Source organism: Galeopterus variegatus, unplaced genomic scaffold, assembly GCF_000696425.1.
Source record: "Galeopterus variegatus unplaced genomic scaffold, G_variegatus-3.0.2 Scaffold14691, whole genome shotgun sequence".
Taxonomy (NCBI): domain Eukaryota; kingdom Metazoa; phylum Chordata; class Mammalia; order Dermoptera; family Cynocephalidae; genus Galeopterus; species Galeopterus variegatus.
In genome coordinates, this window is record NW_007740802.1 from 8,504 (window position 1) to 28,787 (window position 20,284).

General features: G+C 40.0%; 1 long non-coding RNA gene across 1 annotated transcript; it reads left to right on the top strand.

The window, feature by feature from the left end:
* Positions 1 to 8,255: 8,255 nt before the first annotated feature.
* On the top strand, positions 8,256 to 15,875 carry LOC103582030. The gene is made up of 3 exons (XR_549717.1): positions 8,256 to 8,335; positions 15,347 to 15,457; positions 15,611 to 15,875. It is a non-coding gene; the product is annotated as an uncharacterized LOC103582030 (long non-coding RNA).
* The last annotated feature ends 4,409 nt before the right edge of the window (positions 15,876 to 20,284 follow it).

Sequence of the window (20,284 nt, forward strand, 5' to 3'; positions counted from 1 at the left end):
GAGATTTCACTTTATTGTTCTACTGTTTGGTTTAATTACGGGTACCGCGCTGTTATTGTTTTCTGCAAAATTTTTTTGCAACTCTGTGATACTGGAACTGCATTTAGTGTTAGAAGAACTAGGCCAGAGCACTATTTATAACATTGTTTCTATGGGAAAGTTTATTCCAGGTCCCAAGTAAATTAAAAATGAACTCTCTTTGTTAGTAACCTGGAACAAAGCTTATACGTAGCAGAGTGCTCGCTTATAAATATGTAGGATAGGTTAGTGAGGCTACATTAGTGCACAGTCCAGTTAACACACTGGTGTTCTCTGAATGTTTTCTTACCTGTTCTCAGCAAACACATGGTGACTGGTCATGCTCTGGGCGATTTACTGGCTAAAATGCAAAATCACTTGCAAAAAGGCAGATGAGTCCCTACTTTACACAAGGGGCTTCAACTCATGTATACAGCCCCAGGATCCTGCTTCTGCATGTGAAAGGTGAGTTCCATGGAAACGTTTATTCCTATGGAAATACAACTCATGTAAGGGCTCAGAAGTTAATTTCTTTCCCGGCAGACCCTGGGAGGAAGTGTTTTATGGTAGCAAACATGCAAATGCTCTTTTAGTGGTGTCTACGGGTCACCTTGACCTTTTCAGACTCCTTCGCAAGGGTTGCCATGAGACTAAAGAAGTGGAAGCATTTGGGGGGAAATGTGACGAGCATGCTACACGTGCATCCACACACACGCACACAGTCTTTCATTTTACAATCCCTTGTAATGTATTGGTTGTTTTAAAGATGACCAATGGAGTGTATTTTCCTAACCTAACCGGAGTTTGCTTCATGGATTGGCGAGCTTAATCTTCCAAGCATTTACCTTCACTGATGATCGTCTGGGGAAAGAGAAGTTGCCAGGGTAATGCTGCCCCAGCCCCTGTGCTCCAAAATGAGTCCCCTGTGGAGAGCCATTTACACTTAGGAAGAAATGTGATCACCTCATGCTCACTGTGGTGTTTGGGGCGATTTGAATTGCAATGTGGTGTATCCAATCCACAGGGTAAAGAAAACTGAACCAGTGTCATTAAAGCCTGAAGTGTTGAAATAAGTGGCCTGGGACTGGCTTCCATGATGATAAGAGATTCATCTGCTAGCACCAGAATAAAAGAAGCTTCACTGAAAAATTGGCCGGACAGGGTACTCTTCTGTGTGTGTGTTGGGGGGGGGGGCTGTGTATGTGTGTGTATTTTTTTCCTTCTGGTCACTGCTTTTTCTCTCTTAGATACATGATTTGTTGGAAAGCCATTCTCTATTATGAGAGGATCCAGATTTTTTCCTCTGAGGGGCAGAAATATTTGCAAATTCCTCTATATTCTTTCCAAACTCCCCCTAAAAGATAAGGAGCTGACTTGCCTAGGGCTACTGCAAAAGGGTCATGTCCACACAGCATTGCAGCTGCTGATACATGGCACATTTGAAGCTGCTGGCAGCACCACCCTTAATAACACTCTTCTTTACAAAGTGCTTGTTGTTAAATATTTATGAGGCCTTGCAAGAGGGGCCGCTATCACTGCCAGGGCATGTATAAATGCCTCGGGTAGAGTTGCTTTGCAGAAGAAGGGTGCAGAGCCTTTCCACTTGGCTTGTCTGTGATGCTGCTAAAACTGCATATCTCTGAGCAGGTGAGATCACAGCCTCCATGGAGGGATGCTGCAGAGGTGTTGGCTACACAGCCAAAGCAGGAGGGATGAGATTCGTTCCCAAGGAAGAGCCATGGCAGGCTCCCACCATCACAATCTTTTAAATATTAATAGGGTCCAAAAATATGTTCATAAAAAATGAACAAAACTAAAATAAAAGGAAGAGCAATAGACTAGAGGAAACATTTGCAGTAAAGATGACAAATTAAAGGTTAGCCTCTGTTTTCCTCAGCCCCCCTCCACTCAGGTAGCACAGATCTTTAGCAGGCAGAACAGATTCACTGATTTTTTTCTGAACCCACTGAGAAGACACATGTGCTGCTACATCTGAATGTGCTGACACACCACCAGGGGGTATTGTCACCTGAACATTCCAGTGCAATAGGTGAGGGGTAGGGCCTGAGACTCTGCACTCCTCCCAGGCCCCCAGGTGCAGCAGATGCTGATGCTGCACGTCCGTGCTGGTCCGCCTGGAGAAGCTGCGCTGTCCAGTGGAACTTTCTGTGACCACAGGCATGTTCCCCATGTGTGACGTTCAGTACAGCTGCTACTGAGCCCTGGAAATGTAGCTAGTGTGACTGACTAACCAATGTTTTAACTTTATTCCATTTAATTAATTTAAATATAAGTAGCTATATTTCCATTTAATTAATTTAAATGTAAATAGCTATATGTGACCAGGGGATGCCTGCTGGAGAGCTAAGAAAGGGGTTCTTTTGATTGACTTTGCATCCAATTCTCATGAGTGGAAGGAGATGTCTGGCACTTGTCATAAGTCTAAGCCCCAGTGTGTGCCCGAAGCACCTACCAGGCTGCAACCCTCCTCCGTTCCCACCCTGCTCTGAGCCCTTTGTGCCAAGCCCTGGACCGGGCTGCTACCTGGCTTTCTGGCTTGTCCTCCTGCTCTGAAATGGCCCCTTCTTGACCAGGGTTCCGACAATCTGCTCCTCTCCTGCACTCCCTGCCTTTGAGGACTAGATCTTGTGCTGCATACCCCAAATGCTGCTGGGATCCTGCGTCTGGGCACATGTCCCTCTTTGTATCACAGCAGCATTGACTTGAGAGCTTCTGTTTGCGGGCACCTAGTCCACAGAGCAGTGTGACCTTGTCAGCCCCACAGACCCAAGAAAACTCTTCTCCCACGCCATGCTTCATGTTGTTGGCCGTGTCCTCCTGTGAGCGGTGGCAAGGCAGCACAAAGCAGCAAGAGAAAACTCAGGCTCCACATGCAGACAAGCACAGACTCAAAAGCCACCCTCCTTCTTGCTGCCTGTGTGGTCTCCAGCAATTGTAATTTTATCGATCCTCAATATGCTCAACCCGAAAATGAAGGTATTATTGTATCTACCTTTCAATAATGTTGTGAGGACTAGAGATAATATTTATCAAATGTGTTCAGTAAATGTTGTCTGTTGATGATGATGATGATGATGATATAAATATAATTCTATGCTTCATTTTTTAAGATAGGCCCCCTGGATCCACTTCCACCTATTCCTAATTTGTTCTCTTTTCTCATTGAGCCTGCAATTGATATCCCCAAACCTTTGAAAACCAAACTGTGTGGGGACAATTCTTAAGACAAATTGCCAGATTTATTTTATTAAGTAGAGCACAAGTGAAAAACAACTCCACACAAATAGTAAAAGAAAAATCTTGGAAATATACTTCACCCTGTTAACTATTGCATAAATGAAAAAGAAAACCACTGCTCAAACTATTTAAAAGTCTGTTAGAGCAATATAGTTCTGTACTGGTGGCATTGTGAATTGGTGTAATAATTCTGGAAAGCAATCTGCCAAGAGTCATTCATTCCCTGGACAAGTATTGAATGCCTACCAAATTCTAGATATTTTGTTAGGTTCTAGGGATACAGAAATGAATAAGGCCAGATTCTTTTCCACAGAAGCTTATAAAATGGTGGACATAGGCAACACATGTCATCACAAAAATCCATCAAAGCTTATAAAATGGTCGACATAGGTAACACATGTCATCACAAAAATCCATCCTACTCCTTGACTCAGGAGCATCAAAGAAATAATTTTTCAAAATATTTTTTTATATTGATGTATATTGCTATGCCATCTATAAGAGTGAAAGACTAGCTACTTATTGCCTAACTACCCCCAATTAAGAAATGTTTAAGATTACAATAATATATCAATAAAATAAAATTTAACATTGACATTAAATTATAAATATGAGAACTATGAAGATATGTAAAATAATGTCAAATGAAAAGAACACAAAATAGTATGCACTCAATCATTTAGCCGTGAAAAATTATGTATTAGTAACTTAAGAATCAGACGTCAGTAAATTTTACAAATGCGGCTTTATGTTGAGGATAGGGGACTAGTGTCATGCTAGTCATTAGAGCTGCTGATATATACTGCCTTCCACAAGTACTTTATTCCAACATTCCTGCTTCCCGGATCATGGTATCTTGAGGGATGGCAAGTTTCTGACCTCTCTGAAGTCAGGCAAAGCCACAAGATTTGCTGTTGCCAAAGAAATGTAAGTGCAAGAGCCACACAGCCTTTCCAGCAGGAGCTTTGAGAGCTGGTTCTCTTAAAATGGACAATTCACCACGTTCCCTCCCTCCCGCCATAGCAATGGACAGAGCTCCATACGCTAGGTGCTCCATCATCATCCTGAACATTCTGGAGTAAAGACGAATGCAACAGAACCTCAGACAACCTGAAATGTATATGTAGCAAGAGTGAAAAATGAACTTTGTTAGTTTTAGCCCTGAAGTTTCTATTTTTAAAAACCAATATCCTGATCATTATAGATGTATGTATTCTTTTTTAATATTTAATTTTATAGTTGGCTTATGCTGTAGATTGAATGTCTCCCCAAACTCATTGAAACTTGATCCCCACTGGAACAGAGTTAAGAGAGTGGGAAATCCTATTATGGAAATTGAAAGGTGGATCCTTTAAAAGGTGATTAGGTCGTGAGGACTGTGCTCTTGCAACTAGATCAGTCCATTCATGGAACAGTGGGTGTGGTTCTGATGGCTCTCAAAGGAGAGTCAATGAGGTTAGGCTGTCTTGTGCAGCGATCCACTATTTGAAACCCTGTGTCTCTGTGAGGAGTCACCACCCATAAGAAAGCTCTCACCATCTGTGTTCCCTAGACTCTGGCCTTCCCAGCCTCCGAAACTGTAAGAAATAACTTCTATTTCTTTAAAAATTACCCAGTTTCAGGTATTCTGTTATAAGCAACAGAAATTGACTAGTACAGCTTATGATTTTTAAAATGATACTGACATGGCCTTGCAGAAGTTGTAAAAGATGCCCTGAACTCTATGCTCTTGGAACTCACCATCTAGGAGGCCTATTTATACTTACATAAGCACTTAAGGGTTTGAACCCCACCTGGTATGCTCTAATTCAGCAGTTCTAAAACGTTTTGGTCTCAGAACCCCTAAATATACTTCAGGATAATTGAGGTCCTCAGATAACTATTATAAATATACATTATTGCTATCAATATTTACCATATTAGAAATAAAAATTGAAAGAAATATGAATATTTATTTATATAAAAAAATAAACCCTTTACATGTTAACAAAAATGTGTTCATGAAGAACTATATTTTCCAAAACAAAAAAACTGAGTAAGAGAAGTGTCATTATTTTACATTTTCCAAATCTCTTTAATGTCAGACAAAAGAATTCAGCTGGATTCTCATATCTGTTTTTTTTTTTTTTCCTTTTTGTCTTTTTTTGTGACCGGCAACGGATCGCAACCCTCAGTGTCGTGCCCGTACCGGACCGGGACCAGCCACAGGATCACAACCCTCGGCATCGCTCCCACACCTCGCTCAGCCAGTGAGCGGGAACTGGTCTGTATGTGGGATCCGAACCCTCGGCGGGAGCGCCACTGCACTTCCCAAGCGGCACACTGTAGCAGTGCGCCACTGGGCCGGCCCATTCTCATATCTGTTTTTACATTCAATCTGTTGGAATAAGTTGTTTTGATTGAAGTAAAAATCTGGCCCCACACAGATGTGTAGTAGGGAAAGGAAGAAGTTTTCTAACAGGCTTTTCAGACAACTATGGATAGTTTTCTTTGATGCAACACCAAAACTTGGCAGGTGGTAGTAGTTTCTTAAAGGTTAATTGTAATAATGAATCTGATACAATATCAGGAAACTTCTCACACTCTGCTATATAAAAATGTACAGGCCTACCTTACACTTTCAGTGGGTTTTTTATCCACACAAGATTTCATAACATCAAGCATTGGACATTTGAAAAATACTGGCTTGCTGAATTATTCAGACCCTCCAAAAGCTGACACATTTCATTACATAATACCAAAAACATTGCATTTATTAACGTAGTTCCTGATTACCTTTAAAAAGTCTTTGAGTATTGGGAAGCTGTCAAACTCACCGTGGCAGATACATATATTTTAAAAATTCTGATTTTTACTCTAAAGCTCAACTTTTGTCATTGGCAACCCATACTCTCAGTTGTTTCCTTTAAGTGACAGGCTCCCTTTGTCATTTTTGAGAAAATGCCTGCCAAATGCCCAAGTCTGAATAACTGTAGTTTGTCTGGAACTTGTTCTTTCAAGCAAAAATTGTGTTCCAAAAAAAAAAACAACCCAACGAAAAAATGTGCCTAGTTCAGATCACAACTCAATGCTTCCTTTCTGAAGCATCCACACTTTATTAGATTGTAACACAGAATAAGAAAAAGTCTGAAATGGAGTGAGATTTAATAAAAGTAATAATTGTTATTGTTTCATCAAAGGACCCTCTTAAGTGAGTTGTTTCCCCCCCCCTTTCTGTGAGTGTGTGGCAATAAATAACCCCACGGCTGCAGTACAGTCGGGTGCCACTGAATGATTTGTGCTAAGGGGCCAGCAGTTTTACCCACCATTACTTTTGTATAATCGGTGCATATGTCAACAGAGTTAAAAAATGAAATAGCATTCTTAGTATAATTATGAAAATAATTTTGACACTGCAGACTCCCGAAAGAGTCCTGGGGACTCCTAGGGGTCTACAATCACACACAGCTGTCCCGGTCTGCTGCAAAAGTGGTGTGCAGCAATAGAACTAGCTCTAGTTTTCTTCACCATCCTGCTCTTCTTGAGTATGTTTGTACCCTTGGATAAAGCACTTTATCTATTGAGCTCCAGTTTCCTTGTCAGCAAGATAACAGCATTCATTCATTCATTCAACAAATATTTATTGGCTGCTATTATATGTGTCACCATTGAGTGAGGCACTGGGGACATAGCCATGAAAAGGCAGAGTCCATGCACTCACTTTATAGTCTAGAGAGGACCAAAAAAATACACATGTATGTGTATGTATGGATATTTATTTAGATAAAACAATATATAAATATTTAACAAATAAATAAGTGAGTGAAACCATACGGACTATTGTATGTGCTAGAAATGAAACTAACCAAAATACTCTGATAAGAATCAAGGGGGGCCGACCGGCGCCGACCCCGTGGCTCACTCGGGAGAGTGCGGCACTGGGAGTGCCGAGGCCGTGGGTTCGGATCCTATATAGGGATGGCCGGTGCGCTCACTGGCTGAGCGTGGTGCAGATGACACCAAGCCAAAAGGTTGCGATCCCCTTACCGGTCTCAAAAAAGGAAAAAAAAAAAAAAATAGAATCGGGAATGGGTGGCACAGTGGACACAGGATGGTCAGGGAAGCCTTTGTTCTGAGAAAGTGACATTTAAGCTGAGGTATAAAGACAAGAAGGTACCAGGCAGGTATCTTTCCAACTCTTATTTTCTATGATCTGACAGTGCCCAACAGAGCACCTCAGAAACATTGTTGGATTCTAAAAGGGATGATAAACTAGTGATGGAAAGGGATAAATAACACTAATATTAGTTAACATATTAAGCACCTATTATTTTCTGGGCAGTGTTTTAAGGATCTTGCTTATCTTACTCATTTAATCATCACAGTAACTCGAGGAAGTACAGTTTTATTATTCCCCTCTGTGCAAGATTAAATTGGGGCCCAGAGATCAAACAGCTGAGAAACAGCAGAGGTGAGTTTCAAACCCGTAGAGTTGATGCAAGAGGTATTGGCGACTTCCCAAAATACTTGGGAAAAACTTTACCACTTATAAAGCACTCAGAAATCCCCTGGGATATGGGCACTTATTATTATTTTTGATGTGAATATATTTTTTAAATGTATGCATCTAAGGAATACAAATTGAGTTGATTTTAAAAATATTTCACAAATTATAGAACATGTCATCTGTAGATTTGGCTAAAAGTGGAAAACGAAAACGGTAAGAAAAGGAGTAATTTAAGTTTGAGTTATATTGAAAGGATAAGATAGAGAATATTCCGGAGGATAATCTGCCTGCTTTTGTCTTTGCTTTGCTTGTGAAAGGCAGAGTTAACCATCAGAGTGTGTAAGGAGTTGGCTCTCCACGGCTGCTCACAATTGAGGGGTTCTTCTGGGACTGTATGGATGTGCCTACCTGGGGGGCAAACCTCAGGACCGCTTTTCTTGATCAATTTCCTTCAGTTGCCTCCGAGCTCCGGAAGATGCTTCCACCCACCCCTTCCTGAAATGCTTTCCTACATCTTAAAAGAGCCTTCCCTGTTCATTCGTGCACAAGCTAATCTCAGCCCCAGGAGAGCTGGTAAGCAAGGTCTGGTTGTATTTCCTCCGAGAGGCAATACTGTCAAGAGCTGATATTTAAATACTCCACTTGACATTTTTTAGCCGACCATCAGGCACGGTCTGTGAAGAGCAAGTTTTTATTAGTGGTGGTTTCTCCTCTTGGTCTTAGAGTAAGGCAGTCAGGGAACACAAGCATGCATAGTCTTGAATTTCTCTTTCAAGAAACAATGGGTTTTGTTCCTTCTCTCTCTCTATCTTTTTTTTACACTTATTTGTACATATTTGTGTGGGTATAGTGAGTTCTTTCAATATATGCATATACTGTACATTGATTCACTTGGGTATTAATTCACAACTTCCTCTTCCCTTCCAGCTCTGGTAATCAGACGTCTACTCCCTACTCCTCTGAGAACCACCATTTTTTAAGATTCCACATATGAGTGAGATCGTGTGGTATTTGTCTTTCTGTGCCTGGCTTACTTCCCTTCACGTGATGTTCTCCAGTTTAATTCATGTTGCTGAAAATGACAGGATTTTATTTCACTTTATTTTATTTTTATTTGTAGCTGAGTAGTATTCCATTATGCATATATACCACTTTCTTTTTAATCCATTCTTCTGATGGGCACTCAGGTTGGTTCCGTCTCTTGGCTATTTTGAATGGCATTGTGAAAAACGTGGGAGTGCAGGTGTCTCTCTGATATATTGATTTCACTTCCTTTGGGTGTATACCCAGAAGTGGGATTAATGGGTCATAATGTAGCTCAATTTTTATTTCTCTGAGGAACCTCCATACCGTTTTCCACAGTGGCTGTACCAATGTGCACACCTACAAACAGTGCAGGAGAGTTCCCATTTCTCTACATCCTCACCAGCATTTGCTATTTTCTGTCTTTTTGATAATAGCCATCCTAACTGGGGTGAGATGATATCTCATTGTGGTTTTAATTTGGATTTCCCTAGTGATTGGCAATGCTGAACATTCTTCATGTGCCTGTTGGCCATTTGTATATTTTCTTTTGAGAACTATCTGTTAAGGTCCTTTGCCCATTTCTTTTTTTTTTTTTTTTTCTTTTTTGTCTTTTTTCGTGTCCGGCAATGGATCGCAACCCTCAGTGGGTGAGATGATATCTCATTGTGGTTTTAATTTGGATTTCCCTAGTGATTGGCAATGCTGAACATTCTTCATGTGCCTGTTGGCCATTTGTATATTTTCTTTTGAGAACTATCTGTTAAGGTCCTTTGCCCATTTCTTTTTTTTTTTTTTTTTCTTTTTTGTCTTTTTTCGTGTCCGGCAATGGATCGCAACCCTCAGTGTCGCGCCCGTACCGGACCGGGACCAGCAACGGGATCGCAACCCTCGGTGTTGCGCCCGCACCTCGCTCAGCCAGTGAGCACCGGTCTGTATGTGGGATCCGAACTCTTGGCGGGAGCGCCACCGCGCTCCCAAGTGGCGCACTGTAGCAGTGTGCCACCGGGCCGGCCCCAAATAGAAATTCTATAACTGAAATTACTCCCACTGAATTTAATAATTCAATCAATGTAGTTTAATAAAAGATTAGAACTCAGTAAAAGCAGTGTTGAACTGGAAGATAGGCTCCCTTTGCACATTTCTAATTGGGTTATTTGGTTTTCTGCTGAGTTGTTTGAATTCCTTATATATTCTGGATATTAGCCTCTTGTCTGATGTGTAGTTTGCAAAAACTCTCTCCCATTCTGAAGGTTGTCTCCTCACTTTGTTATTGTATTCCTTTGCTATACACAAGTTTTTTAGTTTGATGTAGTCGTTTGTCTATTTTTGCTTTAGTTACCTGTGCCTTTGTAGTCTTTTTCAAACAAGTGCTGCCCTTTCCCATTTTGTGTAGCATTTCATGTATGTTTTATTCTAGTAGTTTCATAGTTTTGGGACTTAAACTTAGGTCTTTAATCCATTTTGAATTGGTTTTTATATATGGTGAGAGGTAGTTTCAATTTTCTGCATGTGGATATCCAGTTTTCCCAGCACCCTTGAGTAAAGAGGCTGTCCTTTCCCCAGTGTATATTTTTGGAACCTTTGATCAAAATCAGTTGGCTGTAAAAGTGTGGGTTTATTTCTGGGCTGTCTCTTCTGTTCTGTTGGTCAATTTGTCTGTTTTTATGCCAGTACCATGCTGTTTTGGTTACTTTTGATTTATAGTATATTGTGAAATCAGGAAGTGTGATACTTCTAACTTCATTCTTTTTGTTTAAGATTGCTTAGGCTAGATGAGGTCTTTTGTGGTCCCACACAAATTTTTAAGATTGTTTTTTCTATTTCTGTGAAGAATGTCATTGGTATTTTGATAAGGATTGTGTTGAATCTGTAGATTGTTTTAGATAATGTAGACATTTTGATAAAACAAATTCTTCCTATGCATGAACATGGGTTATCTTTCCATTTATTAGTGTCTTCTTCAATTTTTTTGACCAATGTTTTGTAGTTTTCATTGTGGAGGACTTTCACCTCTTTGAATAAATTTACTCCTAGGTATTTCATTATTTTTGGTAGCTATTGTGAATGGGATTATTTTCTTAATTTCATCTTCAGATATTTTGTTGTTGGCATATAGGAAGACTGTTGACTTTTGTGTGTTGACTTTATATCCTGGCATTTTACTGAATTTATTTATTAGTTCTAGTAATTTTTTGATGGAATTTTTAGTGTTTTCTGTGTATAGGATCATGTCATCTGCAAATAGGGGTAGTCTGACTTTCTCATATCTTATTCACATACCCTTTACTGCTTACTCTTGCCTTATTGCACAGACTAGAACTTCCAGTACTATATTGAATAAGAGTAGGGAAAGTGGGCATCCTTGTCTTATTCCAGGTCCTAGAGGAAAAGCATTCGATTTTTGTCCATTCAGTTTGGCATTAGCTATGGGTTTTCCCTTTATTGTATTGAGGTACATTCCTTTTATATCTAATTTGTTGAGTGTTTTGGCATGATAGGGTGTTGGATTTTATCAAATGCTCTTTCTGTGTCTATTGATAGGATCATGTTTTTTTTCTTTACTCTGTTGATGCGGTGTATCACATTTATTTATTTGTGTATATTGAACCATCTTTGCATCCCTGGGATGAACCTCACTAGATCGTGGTGAATGATCATTTTAATGTGTTGTTGGATTCGGCTTGCTAGTATTTTAAGGAGGATTTTATCATGTATGCTCATTAGGGATATTGATCTGTAGTTTTCTTTTTTCTTGTGTCTTCTTTCAGTTTTGGTATGAGAGTAATGCTGGCCTCTTCAGTTTTTTGGAAGAGTCTGAGAAGAACTGGTATTTAAATGTTTGGTAGAATTCAGCAGTAAAGCTGTTTGATCCTGAGATTCTCTCTGTTTGGAGACTTTTTCTTATTATTTCAATCTCATTACTCATTACTGCTCTGTGTAGGTTTTCTGGTTCTTTGCAATTCAACCATGGTAAGTTGTATGTGTCCAGGAATTTATCCATTTCTTCTGTTTTCCAGTTTGTTTGCATATAGTTGTTTGTAGTAGACTTCTGATCCTTCATACTTCTTTGGTATAAGTTGTAATGTCTCCATGTTCACTTCTGATTTAATTTGAGTCTTCTTTCTTTTTTCTTCATCAATTTAATTAAATATTTATTGGTTTTGTTTATCTTTTCAAAAAACCAGATCTGTTTCATTAATCTTTTGTATTGTTTTTTTAATATCTAATTCATTTATTTCTGCTTTGATCTTTCATATTTTTATCCTTTTAATAATTTTGGGTTTCATTGTGCTTGTTTTTTTTCTAGTTCTTTGAGGTGTAACATTATGTTTTATTTGAAGTCCTTTTTTGAGAAGCATTTATTGCTACAAACTTCACTGTTATGATTGCTTTTGCTGTATCCCATAGGTTCTGGTGTGCTGCTTTTTGTATTTTCATTTGTCTCCAGGAATTTTTTAATTTCCTTTTTAATTTCTTATTTGACCCATTTATTGTTAAGGAGCATGCTGTTTAATTCCCATTTACGGGTACAGTTTCCATTGAGGGAGCACCGCCGCACTTCCCAAGTGGTGCACTGTAGCAGTGCGCCACCGGGCCGGCCCAATTTTGTATTGTTTTTTTAATATCTAATTCATTTATTTCTGCTTTGATCTTTCATATTTTTATCCTTTTAATAATTTTGGGTTTCATTATTGTTTTTTTAATATCTAATTCATTTATTTCTGCTTTGATCTTTCATATTTTTATCCTTTTAATAATTTTGGGTTTCATTGTGCTTGTTTTTTTTCTAGTTCTTTGAGGTGTAACATTATGTTTTATTTGAAGTCCTTTTTTGAGAAGCATTTATTGCTACAAACTTCACTGTTATGATTGCTTTTGCTGTATCCCATAGGTTCTGGTGTGCTGCTTTTTGTTAAACTTCCCTCTTATGATTGCTTTTGCTATATCCCATAGGTTCTGGTGTGCTGCTTTTTGTATTTTCATTTGTCTCCAGGAATTTTTTAATTTCCTTCTTAATTTCTTATTTGACCCATTTATTGTTAAGGAGCATGTTGTTTAATTACCATTTACTGGTACAGTTTCCATTGTTGCTTCTGTTATCAATTTCTAGTTTTATTTTGTTGTAGTTCGACAAAGTAGTTGGTTTTATTTTATTATTTTTTTAAATTTGTTGAGATTTTGGGGGACCTAACATATGATCTATTTAGAGAATGTTCCAATTGCTGCTGAGAAAAAAAAAATGTGTATTCTGCAACTGTTGGATAAAATATTCTATAATATCTATAATAGTAAGAATGTAAGTGGTTTATTCCCCACCCTTATTATTATTTGAGAATGTCTGTGTATTTACTTTACTAGTGAGTTTTGTACACTCAGATGTTTTCTTATTACACTTGACCCTCATTTCCTTTCAGCTTGAAGAGCTCCGACTAGCATTTCTTGTAAGGCAGGTCTAGTGTTGTTGAATTCCCTTAACTTTTGTTTGTCAGAGAAAGACTTTATTTCTCTGTCGTATTTGAAGGTTAGCTTTGCTGTATACAGAATTCTAGGCTGATGATCTTTTTCCTTCAGTACTTTGAATATATGATCCCACTTTCTTCTAGCCTGTAGGGTTTCTACTGAAAAATCCACTGAAAGCCTTATTGGGGCTTCATTGAATATTATGTGTCTCCTTTCTCTTGCTGCTTTCAGTATTCTTCTTTGTCTTTGGTTTTTGATAATTTTATTATGATGTGCCTTGGAGTGTTCCTCTTTGTATTGAATTTGGTTGGTGACCTCTGAGCTTCCTATACGTGGATGCTGACATCTTTCTCTATACTTAGGAAAATTTCACACATTACTTCCTTATATAAGCTTTCTAGGTCTCTTCCTTTTTCACCTCTTTTGGGTACACTAATTATGCAAAGCTTACTTCATTGGAATGAGTCACATAATTGCTGCAATGCTATTTCATTTTTTAAATTCTTCTTTCTTTTTACTCCTCTGATTGGATCATTTTGTATGTTCTGTCTTCAAGCTTACTGATTCCTCTTATCAAATCTGCTGCTGAAACTTTCTATCCAGTTTTTCAGTTCAGAAAATTGTATTCTTTATTTCTAGAATTTCTATTTGGTTTTTTTTAATTTGTAATATTTCTTTGTCAAATTTCTTGTTCTGCTTGTGGATTGTTTTCTAAATTTCATTTAATTTTCTATCTTTATTTTCTTGTGACTTTCTGAATATCTTTAGGAAGATTATTCTAAATTTTATGTCAGACATTTCATAAATTTGCTGTTCTCCTGGATTTATTGCTGGTGCTTTGTTAGTTTCTTTTGATGGCGTTATATTCTCTGTTCTTTCTTGATCTTTTTCCTTTATGTTAATGATGCCTGTGCATTTGAGGAGATGCCTGCCTCTTCTGGGTTTTATAGGTGCTCTTTGATGGTTTTAGATTATTACTGCTCAATATCAGAATTTTCTCTCTGGTCTATTCTCCTTTTCTTTTCTTTTTTTTTTTTTTTTCATTTTTCTTTTCCATTCTGTGATAGATTAATAGCAACCACCATCACCTAAGCACTGCCCTGGAGCTAATTTTCTGTGATTACTTTCAGGATTGGGGGAAACTTCCTACAGGGACCAGAACTTAAACTCTGTGCCTGAGCTAAACTGCTCCTTCACTGTTTTATCTTAGACTGGAATAAACCTTTTTGTGCAGACTCAGTTTTAATTGTTGGCCTTTTAGTCACTTCTAGGTCATGTGGGTTCACCACAGATGTGACTGGGCTGTGTGGGAATTTCAGCCCATGACTAAGTCCTTTTCACAAACTGTGCCCTTGCATTTCTATTGCATGTTCTGGTCTCCACTGTGTTGCACCTTTTCCAATCAGAAGGCAGATAAGCTGCTTACACTGCTCCCTGATGCACCCCTGGTGGATCAGTGCCCTCCCCCCAGCACTGCAAACATTTCCCATGGGGAAGTCACAGCACAGTTCATCTGGGAAGACTCTCCAACCCCTAGGTGGATCTTTTCTCCCATCATCTGTGGCTCCTCCCTCCTATACACGCTCCAGGGTAGCGTGCATGCAGTTTTACTGGTTTGGGAAATACGATGGCTCGCTCCACAGTGATTTCTTTTTTTGCCAGCTGTCACAGCATCTTTTTTCCCTGAAAATCCAAGTAGCTTCTTGCAAAGGGTGCTGTTGCAGCTTTGCCATTTCCAGGAAGCTGCCCCCTGTGCTGTGCAGTGCTGGCCCAGGAACAGCTGGGGCTGGGTCTGACCAAGGTGGTCCCTTTGGCCACTCACTGCAGCTTTCCATGCCTTCGCAGACTTAGCAGGTCTCTCCACCTCTTCCCCTAGAGACCAGTGATTACAGGATGGCAGCTTTTGTATCTGAAGAGCTGTAAGTTGATTTCTTGTTGGAGGTTGCAGGGGCGGGGGAGTGATGCTGGGATTGTCTGTTCCACCATCTTGGTCTGTTCTCTGATTCTCGAGCAGTGTGCTTTAGGTTTGTTCTATTTTTTCCAGAAGGATTTAGAATATGTTTCTTTTCTTTCTTTCTCTCTTTTTTCTTTTACCAGAAAACAAGGTTTTGGAGAAACCAAAGAAGATCATGAGCTGAATGAGAGGGCACAATGGAAAAATAATTTTCAGAATTTCAGAGATGACAGATGATAAAGTGGACATATCAGGTTGGGAATTAAGGTTAAATTGTTGTCACCACAGTTGGAGGCTTTTGAGCTGTAGACCTGGCTCATGTTTGACAAGCCACCCTACATATCCTGTCAGCAGAGCCATTAAAGGATTCCAAAACTGATTGTCATATATTCATGTCTCTTTTTTAGAAAGCACATTGGTGCTGGCAAAATCCTGGGTATTTTAATCCTGTTGTGCTTGGAACACCATCTCAGCAGTCAACAAAGGAGGTGGGAGTCAGTCATTCACTCAACCAATTCACAGAGCCCCTCCTGTATGCCAGACATCATGCTGGGTATACAGTGGGCACATACACAGTGAGCAAGGCAGGCCCTGTCCTTGTCCCCAAGGAGCTAGCTGCTGTCATGGAGATGTTACATGAAACATTGACTCCTGCTTGCATGTAAATGCAGTGACGTCTATGCAATTAAAATGGATATAAAACATTCTTCATTATAAAAGAGCTAAATAAATTCTTTTTTTTTTTTTGTCTTTTTGTCTTTTTTCGTGACCGGCAACGGATCGCAACCCTCAGTGTCACGCCCGTACCGGACCGGGACCGGCTACGGGATCGCAACCCTCGGCGCCGCCCCTGCTCCTTGCTCAGCCAGTGAGCGGCCGGTCTGTATGTGGGATCCAAACCCTCGGCGGGAGCGCTGCCGCGCTTCCCAAGCCCGGCCCCTAAATTCTTTATTATTACTGTTTTTGTTATCATTATTGTTGCAATGATAAATAATTAAGCACACATATGTATACCAAGGGTTATTTGTGCTGAAAGAAAATGAGTACAGATTTCTCATCAGAGTGTAGTAGATACGATTTCTGAATATCAACTCTTTCTTCTTCCTTTTACCCCAAAAGATCCAGTTTTCATGTACTTATGACCTTTTTTACCAATATTTAGGCAACAGTTTCCTGTAGGCACTGTCCTGGGGGGAGGGTGGGCAAATACTGAAACAAAGAAGCCCAATATAATTTAATGTACAACAGAAACAATAGTTTTGAAAATGAAACCTTTTGATTTGCAAACGCTGGGCTTTTTGAGAAAAGAAAAGGATCAGGGCATAACAAGTTTTACACACAATAGTTAAATAGAAAATGTGTAACAGTGTAAAAGTTAGATTCCACATAACCAGAAGAGGAGATTTAATCCTTCTTGGTTGCAACAATTTCCAGAGAGATGTGAAAGTGGATACGAAGACAATGTCAAAGTTATGGAACCCAGCAAATACGATCCCAAAGCTCTATATCATCCCAGAGTTAATGGTAGGCAGAGGGTGGGTAAATATCTAAGAAGGTAAGTTTAATGTGAAAACAACAGGAGAAACTGATACTTTCATTCCCAGGTGCAGACTCTGTACACACAGTTGGGTAGCTCAGGTTGAAAGGGCCTGAAGACAGCTCAGGTTGAACGGGCCTGTGGAGTAGCTCGGGTTGAATGGGCCTGAGGACAGCTTCACAGAATCTGGTCACCACAGTGTGGTGCTAAAAGAGTAACCGGGAGGCCCTGAGCACCAAGCCAGGCACTGAAAGATGACAGAGGGCAGACAGAATTGAAGTAGCCTGTGCTTGAATGTTCTCAGCTACCACAGAACATACTGGAGTGGTGGATATAAGCAGAAGATACTGGGGAAAGTGACATGGACCAAAAGAGGCAAGCTGCATCTCAAAGGCAACTGACAAAGGCTGGGGATGAATTAGGTAGCAACTCCCCCAGTAATGCTGCGTGATTAAAAGCATGCTGGCCTCCCTTCTCCCCTCATCCTGACCATAGTTGGGACTGCTGGGGTTGCATCTGAGTGTGTGGCTGGATGAAAGTGCTAAGGTGACATATTGACAATAGGAGCTATAATCACTTAATTTATAGGTGAGCTGTATTAGGAATTTGGCAAATTGGACAATGGACAGGATTTATAAATAGTTAACAGAGGAAAGATACTACACACACATACGTACACACACACTCAGTCACTGACTAGGAAAGATACCACACACACATACATACACACACTCAGTCACTGACGTAATCTGTTTATAGTGGGGAAACAAGTCACATCAGGCTAAATACAGGCATTTTGCGGGTGAGTTGAAAATTTGAGTGAGTGCAAAACTCATCTCTGCCGAGTTGATGCCGAGCATGTGTATGCCATTCATGTGCCTAGATCAATATAAATATGGATACCCCTGTATACATCAGGCAGGAAANTAAGGGCTGTGTCAATCAAGTGAGGGAAATTAATCATGGCAGAGCTGGGAAAGAGCAGGAGCGAAAGAAGCAGGTTCTCTGTGGGGGCTGGAGTCTCAGGGCAGTGCTGTGGGAGGTGCCGGGAGCTCGTCCCAGCTCTGCCCCTGATCTACGGGATTGGCATTGCCCCTCCCCCCACCCGCCCTTCCCCCACACCATCTGGCAACTGAAGGCTAAGGGTTGAACTCCAGTTCTCCTTTTGGAAAGGGATGTAGCTTCAGACTATATGGGATGGGATGCTCACATGTTTGAAATCACGTAACAGTCTGAGATTTATAAATATTTTCTGGACATAATGTTGCTGCTTTGATTTGTACACTCTGCAAAGTAGAACACAGTCTTTTACTGACCCTTAAGTCTAGTGGAAGCAAGTGAGAGAATAATCAACACAGCCACACCTTGCTCTGTGTAGTAGGTATAGTCCTGAGAATTTACATGTAAAGTAAGTTTGGTGATTGGTTTTATTTTAGAGGCCCTAGCGGATTTGGCTATTTTAACTGAAAACCCTTTCGAGTCTAGTGGAAGCAAGTGAGAGAATAATCAACACAGCCACACCTTGCTCTGTGTAGTAGGTATAGTCCTGAGAATTTACATGTAAAGTAAGTTTGGTGATTGGTTTTATTTTAGAGGCCCTAGCGGATTTGGCTATTTTAAAGAATCCTGATGTAAGAGCAAAGAATTCTATTGTGATGGGATGAATCACTCTCTACTTCCTAATTTATCTGTTCTGTAAGTTTGCAATTTTGCATGGTAAGTTTTTCTTCCCTTGTGTGCATTACCCACATACTGCTGAGTCATCACAGGGCATGAAACAGAAAGCAAGTCTTTAGATACAAGTTTTCACATAGTCGAATTTTATTTAACTAAAAAGAAGAGCCCTGGTAATAGGTGAAGGACTACAGTGTGTGGAATTTTTATATATGTGTAGCGATCACCTTGTGTTATGGAGGCATGGCAAGGTTATCAGACTTGGCAAGTTGCAGATGGTGCACATAAGCTATTGCTGAAAGTTCATATGGATTGATTATTGAGACTGTCACTTGAGTTGCAGTGTGGTGGCAGCTATCCCAGTAGAACAGCAGGAATGGCTGGAGATACCTAGATGTAGTATACTATTTACAAAAGGCAGCAATAGTTTTCCTTGGTTAATCCCCTCCCAAAATCTGGGTTTGCCCGTTTAATTTGTATTGGCCAATTTGACAATAGCAAACGTGACATAAGCAGAGGCTTGAACATTTCTTTTATTTTGTGTCTTGCCCTGTTTTTCTGCTCTGGTAAATCCTGTGACCACCATGAGGAGCCCAGGTTAATCTGGTGGATAATGAGAGACATATGAACAAGTCACCTTTATTGCCCGAGCAGATGTCATCAACTGTCAAGTAAGGGAAGTGATCATAGGCCACAGAGCCTCAGATGAGCCACCTGCTGATCACAACCATCCACCAAACCATCCCAGACAAACTGCCCAGAACTGCCCGGCCAACCCACCAGCACTCAGAAAAGATAAGAAATGCTTGCTGTCTAAAGCCACAGTTTGGGGGTGATTTGTTACGTAGCAAAAGCTAACTGATACACAAGTTAATAGCAGTGAGTTATAGTATTTTGTAGGGGGAGGGGGCATTGTCTGGATTATTTAGTCAAGGTTGATCCTGGTTGGACACCAAAACCATATAAACCACTAATAAAATATTATATAATGGGAATTTGGAAGCTAAAGAATTAATTAAGAAACACCTATGTAGGAAGGACTATGGTCGAATTGCACAGAGGTTTATTAAATAGTCAGCTTAGCTACATATATAAATAATAAAAATATTTACAACACTGGCACGATGCCGTTTCACAAAGGGATTAGCTGAGTCTTGTAGCTATGGATAACTACAGGCCAAGTCTCAGAGTTGGCTGTATTCTGCACAGGCTTGTCCTTGGGTCCTCAATTTGTCCCTGCAGGCTGGTCATCATATGTGATAATAATGGCTTTGGAGCATATTGGCTACCAGTACTCAGTTGAATTACCAGTCCAGTATAGTCCCAGCACAATCAACTGAAGACCTGAAGAGGACAAAGAGGATGAGTGAGAGAGACTTCTGCCTGATGCTTGAGCTGGGACATTATTTATTCATTTATTTTGCCCTTTTGACTCAGACTGAAACATTGGCTCTTCTTGGGCCTTGAGCCTGCTGGCTTTCAGACTGGAGATGACACCACTGGCTGTGCTGTTTCTTAGGTCTTCAGACTCAGTGCTGGAACTGCACATCGGCTCTCCTGGGTCTCCAGCTTGCAGATTGCAGATCTGGAGACTTCTCAGCCTCCGCAAACAGGTCAGCCAATTCCTTATGATAAGTCTCTCTCTCTCCACACACACATACACACCCTACTGGTTCTGTTTATTTGGAGAACACTGACTAATATCCACTTCTTGGGAAACTGTTTGTCTCAGTAGGAAACAACAGACACGTTTCTCATTTTTTCTTGATACTTTGAACAATGTCCCCTTCCTTTATAGTCATAGAATATATAAACGGCAATGCTTAGCAGCATTATTCAGGCTATACATTCAAATGATTATTGTTCTAAA